Source organism: Hyperolius riggenbachi, chromosome 5 (genome assembly GCF_040937935.1).
Source record: "Hyperolius riggenbachi isolate aHypRig1 chromosome 5, aHypRig1.pri, whole genome shotgun sequence".
NCBI lineage: Eukaryota > Metazoa > Chordata > Amphibia > Anura > Hyperoliidae > Hyperolius > Hyperolius riggenbachi.
Genome location: NC_090650.1, coordinates 282,486,201 through 282,498,502, shown reverse-complemented (window position 1 = coordinate 282,498,502; position 12,302 = coordinate 282,486,201).

The window sequence follows — 12,302 nt, the reverse complement described above, 5'->3', positions numbered from 1 at the left end:
TATGGGAGAGGGTGAATGGACACTAGACATCAAGGAACCTGCTATGGGAGAGGGTGAATGGACACTAGACATCAAGGAACATGCTATGAGAGAGGGTGAATGGACACTAGTCATCAGGGAACATGCTATGAGAGGGGGCAGGCCTCCACTTGATACCAAGAAACGCTATTGGAGAGGGAGGGTGGCAAATAGTCACTAGGGTACATGCTATGGGAGCAGGCAGGAGGTTTAAAATACTTTGCACAGACTCTAATCTTGTTTACCTAGTTAATTTGCCAGCCCTTGACTTAATCTGCCTTTAAATGCACTCACAGATACTTACATATATATATATACCTTCAATCATGCCAGTTTATGTAAGCAGTAGCACATTTTACCATTCATGACAGAAACCTTGAATCTATTATAGTTGCATAAAAAGTGAACAATAAGTTGAAGCCATTAGTCACAGCTTTGAAAACGAATACAAGTAAGGTATTTAACGTTAATAACATCATCACCCAGCAGCAAGCATGTAGGGACCTTCTACAGGATCTTCTCAAAAAATTAGCATATTGTGATAAAGTTCATTATTTTCTGTAATGTACTGATAAACATTAGACTTTCATATATTTTAGATTCATTACACACAACTGAAGTAGTTCCAAGCCTTTTATTGTTTTAATATTGATGATTTTGGCATACAGCTCATGAAAACTCAAAATTCCTATCTCAAAAAATGTGCATATTTCATCCGACCAATAAAAGAAAAGTGTTTTTAAAGCAAAAACAGTCAACCTTCAAATAATTATATTCTGTTATGCGCTCAATACTTGGTCAAGAATCCCTTTGCAGAAATGACTGCTTCAATGCAGCGTGGCATGGAGGCAATCAGCCTGTGGCACTGCTCAGGTGTTATGGAGGCCCAGGATGCTTTGATAGCGGCCTTAAAGAGACTCTGTAACATTCAAAACATCCCCTGGGGGGTACTCACCTCGGGTGGGGGAAGCCTCCGGATCCTAATGAGGCTTCCCACGCCGTCCTCTGTCCCACGGGGGTCTCTCCGCAGCCCTCCGAACAGCCGGCGACTGTGCCGACTGTCATTTCAATATTTACCTTTGCTGGCTCCAGCGGGGGCGCTGTGGCGGCTTTCCATTCCGAACTACACGGAAATACCCGATCTCATTCGGGTCCGCTCTACTGCGCAGGCGCAGGAAACTTGCGCCTGCGCAGTAGAGCGGACCCGACGGCGATCGGGTATTTCCGTGTAGTTCGGAGCCGACAGCCGTCAGAGCGCCTGCGCAGGAGCCAGGAAGGTAAATAATGACGTCACCGCTGCCCGGACTCCACGGAGGGCTGCAGCGAGACCCCTGACGGATGGAGGACGGCGTGGGAAGCCTCATTAGGATCCGGAGGCTTCCCCCACCCGAGGTGAGTACCCCCCAGGGGATATTTTTATGTTACAGTTCCTCTTTAAGCTCATCCAGAGTGTTGGGTCTTGCGTCTCAACTTTCTCTTCACAATATCCCACAGTTTCTTTAGGGGGTTCAGGTCAGGAGAGTTGGCAGGCCAACTGAGCACAGTAATACCATGGTCAGTAAACCATTTACCAGTGGTTTTGGCACTGTGAGCAGGTGCCAGGTCATGCTGAAAAATGAAATCTTCATCTCCATAAAGCTTTTCAGCAGATGGAAGCATGAACTCACGTTTGAACCAGAAACAGCAGCAGAGGCGCCTGACCTGGGCTACAGAGAAGCAGCACTGGACTGTTGCTCAGTGGTCCAAAGTACTTTTTTCGGATGAAAGCAACTTTTACATGTCATTCAGAAATCAAGGTGCCAGAGTCTGGAGGAAGGCTGGGGAGAGGGAAATGCCAAATTTCCTGAAGTCCAGTGTCAAGTACCCACAGTCAGTGATGGTCTGGGATGCCATGTCAGCTACTGGTGTTGGTCCACTGTGTTTTATCAAGGGCAGGGTCAATGCAGCTAGCCATCAGGAGATTTTGGAGCACTTCTTGCTTCCATCTGCTGAAAAGCTTTATGGAGATGAAGATTTTATTTTTCAGCACGACCTGGCACCTGCTCACAGTGCCAAAACCACTAGCAAATGGTTTACTGACCATGGTATTACTGTGCTCAATTGGCCTGCCAACTCTCCTGACCTGAACCCCATAGAGAATCTGTGGGATATTGTGAAGAGAAAGTTGAGAGACGCAAGACCCAACACTCTGGATGAGCTTAAGGCCGCTATCGAAGCATCCTGGGCCTCCATAACACCTGACCAGTGCCACAGGCTGATTGCCTCCATGCCACGCCGCATTGAAGCAGTCATTTCTGCAAAAGGATTCCCGACCAAGTATTGAGTGCATAACTGAACATAATTATTTGAAGGTTGACTTTTTTTGCTTTAAAAACACTTTTCTTTTATTGGTCGGATAAGCCAGGCAACCCCTCCAGCTTTTTCAAAACTTGCCTCAGGTGGCAAAAAGTCTAGGGCCGGCCCTGCCAGCCAGGCATAGCAGCCAGTAGGGGAGAATTCAGAAGCCAGGTGAGAGGTGTCTACCATATTAAGGGGGCATTCTGCCCATTTATGTGAAATGCTGTCTATGTGCCTCATGACTGCTGAATTTGTATTGTTGGGGGCCTCATGGTTACTGGATTTGTCTTGTTGGGGGCCTCATGATTGCTGAATTTGTCTTGTTGGTGGCCTCATGATTGCTGAATTTGTCTTGTTGTTACTTTGTTCATTTTCTTCCTTCGTAGTCCTGATTTGGTGGCCTGTTGTCCTCACCAAACCGCCCCCCCCCCCCAAAAAAAAAATCCCCCGTTGGGATGCGTCTTCCCTCTTCTTGCCCCGGGGGCATGGCTCTCCCGCTGTAAGCATATGATGGGCCCCCTTTTTTTGACGGCATTTTGGCATGCCCTGACCGCAATTTGCTGTTAGGGCATGCACACTCTGCGATGATCCCACTGAAGTAGTGGGTCTTTTGGAGTTTCTTTATATTGCCCACTAAAACCTCTTCTATATATGGATTTAGATAGATATGTATATACTTTCAATGGTTGTATGTTGCAATGTATGAAAGAATAAGTATGGGACCGTTATGGCGCGGTGGACATGCGGTTCGCGAGCGGCTGGGACGCGGCGCTGGCGGCAGGGGATTTATTTCCTCACCGCTGAGGCGCACGCGTCACTTCTGTTTCGCGGATGGGTTTCCGCCGTGCCCTGATTGGCCATAGCCGCACATTTGAACCCCTCGGATTAGGAGATGGACACGCCTTCTGATGATGCCGTAGAGAACGGCGAAACATGTAAAGGCCGTGTCCGCATGAGATGCCGTCTCCTCCTGCGACCCTCAAGCTTCCCTTGCTTGCTCCTCCTTCGGCCCACCACACGGGACTTCTATCACGGGCCTGACAGCATCACTGCAAGGCTGGAGGACACTTATGGTGGAGAATCACACAGCAAGCCACACTGGACGTTTGCAAGCAGTATGGAGCATCTGGTCCACTAAGCCTCAGTAGATGCACACACTCACGCGCAGGAATCTCAAGCTCTTGGTCAAACAGAGGATGACAGAGTGGTGAGAGACTTTGGTAATACATGTTGGCTGATGCTGCTAATATGAATTCGGCTGCTTCACGCTGCCCTTATGCACACTGATGGCAAATTTGTCGCTGCTTTGCTTTGTTTTCTCTAACCTGCTTTGGATGCCAATTGCTTCCTGCTCATATGGACAACCTTGATATATAGAGGTCCCACACTCTTTCTGTGAGCTCACTTTTGACAATCATCTGGCCAGTTATCTATATGAGTGGTGGTGAGTGGTGGTTGCGATGTGGGTCTGCATGAGGAGATGGCTATCTCATGTTATTTTAACTTTTTGCTTATGGATTTGATCTATTGAATAAAATTTACTTAATACATTTTTATGATTGTATCTTAGTATTCACTTATAGGTACCGTGAGCATCAATAGAACGTTTTTTTCTCCTATTGATTGTGATAGTCTACCATATTAAGGGGGCATTCTGCCCATTTATGTGAAATGCTGTCTATGTGCCTCATGACTGCTGAATTTGTATTGTTGGGGGCCTCATGGTTACTGGATTTGTCTTGTTGGTGGCCTCATGATTGCTGAATTTGTCTTGTTGGGGGCCTCATGATTGCTGAATTTGTCTTGTTGGGGGCCTCATGATTGCTGAATTTGTCTTGTTGGAGGCCTCATGATTGTTGAATTTGTCTTGGTGGGGGCCTCATGATTGCTGAATTTGACTTGTTGGGGGCCTCATGATTGCTGAATTTGACTTGTTGGGGTCCTCATGATTGCTGAATTAGTCTTGTTGGGGGCCTCATGATTGCTAACTGTGAGACTATGTGAAAAGCTGAATCATAATCATATGAGACAATAGCCTTAAATTTACTTTTTTAGCTTTTTAAAACAGAAAATTAAAACTGGGGGGAGGGGGTTTCTAAAACAATACATTTTTCAGGAGTAGGATGGATGAGTTGTTTATCTTTACAGTTTATTTTTCATAATGTTCACGTATGAGTTAAAAAGTTTGTATTTAGTTTAAATTGCTGTTGGTGCTTTGCGATAGATAAGTGACTTTTGGGTTGCAGTTTGGGCACTCGGCCTCCAAAAGGTTCACCACCACTGTCCTAATCTAATGTCCCACCATTGCTAAGTTCATGTAAATTTGTCTCTACCTTTGACCACACCCACATTTTGGTCCATGACCACACCCATTTTTCAGCGCAGCCGCACGTTGTCTTCCTGATTGGGGGGGGTGTCTGTGGATAATCAGCACCGGGTGCCAAATACCCTAGGTACGCCACTGCTGCAACATCACTGGAGTGCCCAAAAGCTCAAGGTGTGCACTACTCAGAGACATGGTCAAGGTAAGAAAGGCTGAAAGACGATCACCACTGAACAAGACACACAAGCTGAAACGTCAAGTCTGGGCCAAGAAATATCTCAAGACTGATTTTTCGAAGGTTTTATGGACTGATGAAATGAGAGTGAGTCTTGATGGGCCCGTGGCTGGATTGGTAAAGGGCAGGGAGCTCCAGTCCGACTCAGACGCCAGCAAGGTGGAGGTGGAGTACTGGTTTGGACTGGTATCATCAAAGATGAGCTTGTGGGGCCTTTTCGGGTTGAGGATGGAGTCAAGCTTAACTCCCAGTCTTACTGCCAGTTTCTGGAAGACACCTTCTTCAAGCAGTGGTACAGGAAGAAGTCTGCATCCTTCAAGAAAAACATGATTTTCATGCAGGACAATGCTCCATCACACGCGTCCAAGTACTCCACAGCGTGGCTGGCAAGAAAGGGTATAAAAGAAGAAAAACTAATGACATGGCCTCCTTCACCAGATCTGAACCCCATTGAGAACCTGTGGTCCATCATAAAATGTGAGATTTACAAGGAGGGAAAACAGTACACCTCTCTGAACAGTGTCTGGGAGGCTGTGGTTGCTGCTGCATGCAATGTTGATGGTGAACAGATCAAAACACTGACAGAATCCATGGATGGCAGACTTTTGAGTGTCCTTGCAAAGAAAGGTGGCTATATTAGTCACTGATTTGTTTTTGTTTTTGAATGTCAGAAATGTATATTTGTGAATGTTGAGATGTTATATTGGTTTCACTGGTAAAAATAAATAATTGAAATGGGTATATATTTGTTTTTTGTTAAGTTTCCTAATAATTATGCACAGTAATAGTTACCTGCACACACAGATATCCCCCTAAAATAGCTAAACTAAAAACAAACTAAAAACTACTTTCAAAAATATTCAGCTTTGATATTAATGAGTTTTTTGGGTTCATTGAGAACATGGTTGTTGTTCAATAATAAAATTATTCCTCAAAAATACAACTTGCCTAATCATTCTGCACTCCCTGTAGTGTACAGTATACATTTTGCTTGAAGCACTCTACTCCCTCCAAAACTAAAACATTTGAACCCCATAAGCCATTAGGTAAAACCTCATAATATACTGGGCTGTGGGGGAATGGTTGTTTACAAAGCTTGTTTCTCTCTAGTAATTTTGGATCACATATATTTTATAGGGATATTTAAAGCTTCACACGTTTACTTTCTATGCACTCGGCAGGAGATAACTCCTTACCTGCTGACATAATAGAATTAATTCCTGGATGCAGTAAAAATCAATGTGGACACATCTCAGCCAACCAATTTTCACAAACAAACAACACCTGCTCAGCGCCATGCCAACATTTACGCTGCTGAAAATCAAAGCGGATTTAGTTAAGGCAAACAAGCTACAGTGGCCAACATGTGTGTGTTTATAGACTGCTATTAAAAACAGACACTAATTAAATTGTTTATTAAAAAAATACATAATTTCTGGTGCAAGGAACAGCATGTTCTTCAGCACTTCATGAAGGAAGCATCGTGTTCTCCAAACTGAACGTATCTCGGCCACTTGAGATTATTGATATTTGTGAAGCCAGAAAACACAAGTAAATGTGACTGACTGGTATAAAGTGCAGTCAAAACAATATGTGCAATGCCATCATGCTCTAAATTGTAAGTTACAAAATACAGTTATATTAGAATTATTTTCAATGGATTATTATTGTACATGCTATGAAATATTAATTGTGCTCAATGTGTATAATACGTATTATTGTAACAAATGTTGCTTCACCTGAAAGGAATTTGAAATGTTTGTATGTTCTCCCTGTGTCTGCAAGGGTTTCCTCTAGGCACTCTGGTTTCCTCCCACACCTAGATAAGTTAATTGGCTTCCCCCCTAAATTGGCCCTAGAATAAGATAAATACACTACATTATAAATACATAGACATATGACTATGGTAGTGATTAGATTGTGATGTGAACCCCTCTGAGGGACAGCTAAGTGACAAGACAATATAGTCTGTACAGCACTGCGGAAGATGTCGGCGCTAGATAAATACTAAATAATAATAACAGTTTTAAATCACTTTTTATATTGTAAAAATGAATGGTCACGTGTTTCACAAGATGGTCACCTGCTGCCATCTATTTTCGTCCCTGCACGGAACAAATGTCAGTATTCTGATCCCAAGTCCCCAGCAGAAGCAGCTCAGGCTCCCATTGGTTGCAAAAACCAATAGGAATTGGCCCTCCCCAGGAAAGATTCTCATTGGTTTTTTTGAGTAGCGGAAGTGCAGTTGCATCCTCTTCTAAAATGCAGCCTGCATCACAGCAGAGGCATGGGCTTCAACTACTGGAGGAAGGTGTATTTGTTGCTGCTGACCTGGGCATTAGCAGAAGCGGGATAGAGCACACATGAAGCACTGCACTGTAAACTGTTTTTTATTTCCCCCAATGGGATATTGTGGTTACAAGAAGTTGAAATAAAATGTAAAACATGGAAGGAAAGATTCATAAGGTATTGTATACTAAAGGCTGAGAGGAGGGGCCCCTTGGAAGAAGGGAAGAGAGGGGAAGGGGATATTATCAAGACACTAAACGTAGATTTGGGGGATGCAGCTGGGACACCCTATGGCTTTTTATACAAAGAACTTTTTGCAGGCAAACACAGTTTCCTGTTGCTGTCTGATGACTTCTGAAGCAAAACAGGTTGTTAGCCACCACTCCCACTTTAGATGTGCATCGTGGAATATAGGTGGGTTAAATCACCCGATAAGAAGACGTAAGGTACTTCATTTATGATCCCTGCGTCCTGACCCATTTTTTTTTCTGCAAGAGGCGCACTGCAGAGTGGGGGATATGGCAGTACTTTCGAGACTCATGTATCAAACAACAATACACCTCCACCTATACAAAAAACAAATAAACAAAGGGGGTGGCAGTACTCTTGAACAACCCCCTGAGATACCAAATCCTCAAAGTAGACTAATGTTATCCCTTTTGGGTAGAATAAACCTCCTGAAAAATGGCACCCTTCCCTAGACTAATATTTCTCTCCTCCACTCCATCGCCCCCTCCTGCTCATCCCATCCTACTCCTGCCTCTTCCTCCCCCCCCCTTACCTCCTTCACTCCTGTTGGGGTGGAGGAAGTCAACCCGGTGCTGGCAACTTCACCTGCCACTTCCCGCCCCCTAGATCCGGTCCCATCTGATTCCCTCCCGCCCACATTTTTCTGATCTGGCCCCTGTCCTCACCTACCTGTTCAACCTCTCCTTCTCCACCGGCATCTTCGCCTCCGTATTCAAACAGGCCACTGTGCTTCCCTTGCTAAAGAAACCTTCACTTGACCCTGCACTGCCATCCAACTTCCGCCCAATCTCCCTCCTCCCTTTTGCCTCGAAAAATTCTTGACCGCCTGACCCACCAACGCCTGGCCAACTTCTTCAATTCCAACTGCCTTCTCAATCCCCTGCAATCTGGTTTTCGTACAGCCCATTCTACAGAAAAGCCCTCACCAAAGTGGTCAATGACCTTGCCAAAACCGAAGGTAAATACTCCACCCTGCTCCTCCTGGACCTCTCCTCGGCATTTGACGCTGTCAACCACTCTTCCTCCTCCACTCCTTGCAGTCAATGGGCATTCAGGACCTAGCCTTAGCCTGGATCTCCTCCTACCTCTCCAACCGCTCCTTCAAAACATTCTTCAATGGCTCCTCATCCACTGCTGCACCCCTCTCAGTTGGTGTTCCTCAAGGTTCCATCCTAGGAACGCTACTGTTCTCACTCTATACTGCCTCAATTGGCAAAATCATCTCCTTAATAGGCTTCAATTACCACCTGTATGCTGATGACACCCAGATATACAACCACACCCCAGATCTCTCCTCCTCTACCATGGACAAAGTCTCCGCCTGCCTCACATCCATTTCCTCCTGGATGGCCGCCAGGCTCCTAAAGCTTAATTTGGACAAGACTGAGCTTCTGATATTCCCGCTCCGCACAGCTGCAAATCACTATCGAAAATACTACCATCCGCCCTAACTCCCAAGCACGCTGTGTAGGTGTTACCCTGGACTCTGTACTTTCCTTTACACACCACATCCAAATATTGCCCGATCCTGCAACTTCCACCTCCGCAACATCTCCAAGATCCTACCTGCCCCCTGACACCTGCCCCCTGACACCACTAAACTCCTTATTCACGCCCTTGTCATCTCCCGCCTAGACTACTGCAATTCTCTTGTCTGGCGTCCCCTCTAACCGTACTGCTGCACTTCAATCGGTAATGAATGCGGCAACCAGACTGATACAATCTTCTCATCGCAGTGCCTCTACGACTCCGCTCTGTAAAACCCTACACTGGCTCCCCATCAGCTTTAGGATCAATTTCAAAATCCTGTGCTTGGCCTACAAATCAGTGCACAAGACCTGCCCGAACTACATCTCTGATCTGGTCCACAGACACATACCAGCCACCCCTCTAAGATCCTCCAATGACCTGTGCCTAGTCACACCACGCATATCTCAGTACAATGCACGATTGCAGGACTTCACTAGGGCTGCCCCCACTCACTGGAACTCGCTCCTACCAGCCATCAGTCTTTAATACCTTCAAACAAGCTCTCAAGACTCACCTTTACATGCTCGCATACCCCCCTACACCAGCACCATAATACGTTCTGTTAGACACCCTCTCAACAGATGCACCTATTGTCTCCACCCCCACCTTTTAGAGTGTAAGCCTCTGACAAGGCCCTCCTCCCTAGTGTTTCCAGCTTGATTATGCAATCTTACGGTCAAACATTCCTCTTGTGGACTAGAACAGTCTCTATTTTGAAATATAACACTGTACTGTTATCAAATCATTTGCATGATATAGTTTTGTTGCGAGTTTCCTGTATGTCCTACCTTGCATGTTAACCCATTTATCTATTGTGCAGCGCTGTGTAATATGTTGACGCTTTGTAAATACAATAAATAATAATAATATAGAAACATGTATCCAGGAGCACCCACTTAATGCTCAGCAGTTGAAAAGTGTGTGCCCAGATCCTCACCCTAGTACCATAGGGTCAAAACAGTCTGCAGTCCACAAAGGATCGGCACCACACAGTATATGTATTAAAAATAGCTCTTAAATTTTTATTGCATAAATAGAAGTTGACAGGCAGCAGGAGATGCGCGTGATCTCCTGAAAACTACAGCCCCAGGACTTGGGCTGCCGCTGCAGCCACGCCCATCGGTGTGACGCAGTCGTAAAATAATTATTTCACTGGCAAGCACAAAAATACTTAAAATATAGTGTTGACAGTACCTTTTCACCTACTTGTTGGTACTTTTTCAACTGCAAAGTACTGAAAAGTTATTCTAAATAGAAAATGAAAAATTATCTCCTAGGAGAAAACTCAGGATAAAACGTGAATTGCATATGGGCCCATGTGTATAACAACTTTGACAGTGCCTTACTTTGTCATACATAAAATAAAAATGTTTGAAACAAAAAAAGCAAAAAATGTATCTTTTTAAATTTTTCTAAAAACCGGTATGCTTTAAAAAAAACTTTTCTCCAACCAAATTTAACCCCTGATTTTACATATTTCATGATCTGCAAACAAAACACTATTTTTTCATGCAACTGTTCTGCACTTTCAGAAAACAGTAGTTTCTTTTGCTAGTTAGTTTCTAGTTATGTGGAGGACCAAGCAATCTATTCACAGACCAACAATGCTGACTGTGGATGGATTTCTTTGGTCTATGGATTGGGCTGGTGGTCCCTGATGTACAGCCAAGTGAGCTAATCTGCTTCTCCTCTTTTCTAGTTATGTGATAAACAAGTGTGTAAGCAAAGGTGTAAAATGCAGATACATAAAATCCAGACCTGCCTCAGTGTGAGGTTTTACGCAGGCAATGTCATAATAAACCTACATTCAGAAGCAAATGACTGATCACGCCATTTATCCCAGCACTGACTAAAAGGAAACACTTGCCAATACCTTTTCCCATTTATAAAGCTACCTAGTGCTTTATAAACCCTGACATGTGCTTTCTGAGTAGAGGCCTGGTATAATATGCCATAACTCACTAGGACTTGTTTACTTCCCGTTGCTGGAACCTTCTTGTGCCTTCCTAATTATATAGCTCAGGAAAGGAAACGGATGGTGCACAGTGTGATTCTGCTGCTTCACAAAGACCAAGTGTCAATCAAACAATTACAAAGGATCTATTTTTTCACTTTTTATGGTTTCAGCTTTCCCCATTGCAAAACTTTTCATAAAAGGAAGATAAAGTCAATGTCAGGCAAAAAGTAATGTCCTCCTGTGACCTAAAAATGCTATACGTGGAACAGGATGCGCTTAAACGCTCAGGATCATTTTCTTATAATTGCATTTCATAGAAATGGAACTTAAAAAGGGCATTTAAAGCTATAGTATAATATTTCGTTTTTGCAATCTAAGGGTGGCCATACATGGTACAATTTTTCATTTTTTTTTTCGATTTTTCGATAATTTACTTCGATTATTCCGTTAGATCGACTATAAAGATTTTTCCAGCATGTCCGATCTGATTTTTCTGGAAAAAACGGGATAATCGTTCGAATTTCTTGATCGAAAAAAAATATTTTCAACTTTCATTTGATTCGATCATTTAGATCGAATAAATGGGATAATGGAAAGTTTTTATTGTACCATGTATGGCCACCATAAAACTAACATTTTCGCTGCTTCCTCTCATTCCTCATGAGGTTACATGTACCAGAATTGATAGGTTGTAAGGCATGTGATCAAAGAAAACTTCAATCCCTGCCAGTCTTGCCTCCCTAGTGACTGTGATCTAATAGGTTGTCAGTCATTAGGTAGGTGTGGCAGTAAAATCAATCACAGTTGGCCCACCCCTCTCTTGGATTATCTCATTACCAAGGCAACTGTTAAAGGGTAGGATATATTAGGCAGACAGTGAACAGACAGTTCTTAGAGATGTGCTAGAAGCAGCAAAGTTGGTCAAGTGTAAGTATCTGAGCAACCTTGACCAGAGCCAAATAGTGATGATGGGATGACTAGAGAGGGCTTGTGGTGGTCTTCCAGCAAGCAGAGGTTAGTTCTTACCAAAAGTGTCCCATGGAAGAATAATGTACTAGTGACTGGGTTGTGGATATCTAAAGCTCCATGCACCTGGAAGGCAAAATCTAGCTCATCTGGTCCAGCAAAGTAGAAATTGTAAAAAAAAAAAAAGTAAGGTTATCCATCAAAGCAAGGCGTAAAACACAAAGTGTGTCCTACCTTGCTGCACATGAGACTGCATAGCTGCAGACCGGTCATACTGCCCATGCAGACACCTGTCCAACTCTGAAAAAGACTACAAAGAGCATGTGAGGATCAGATCTGACCATGGAACAATGGGAGGGGTCTGATCTCCTGAGTCACATTTTCTTTGGCCTCCAAAG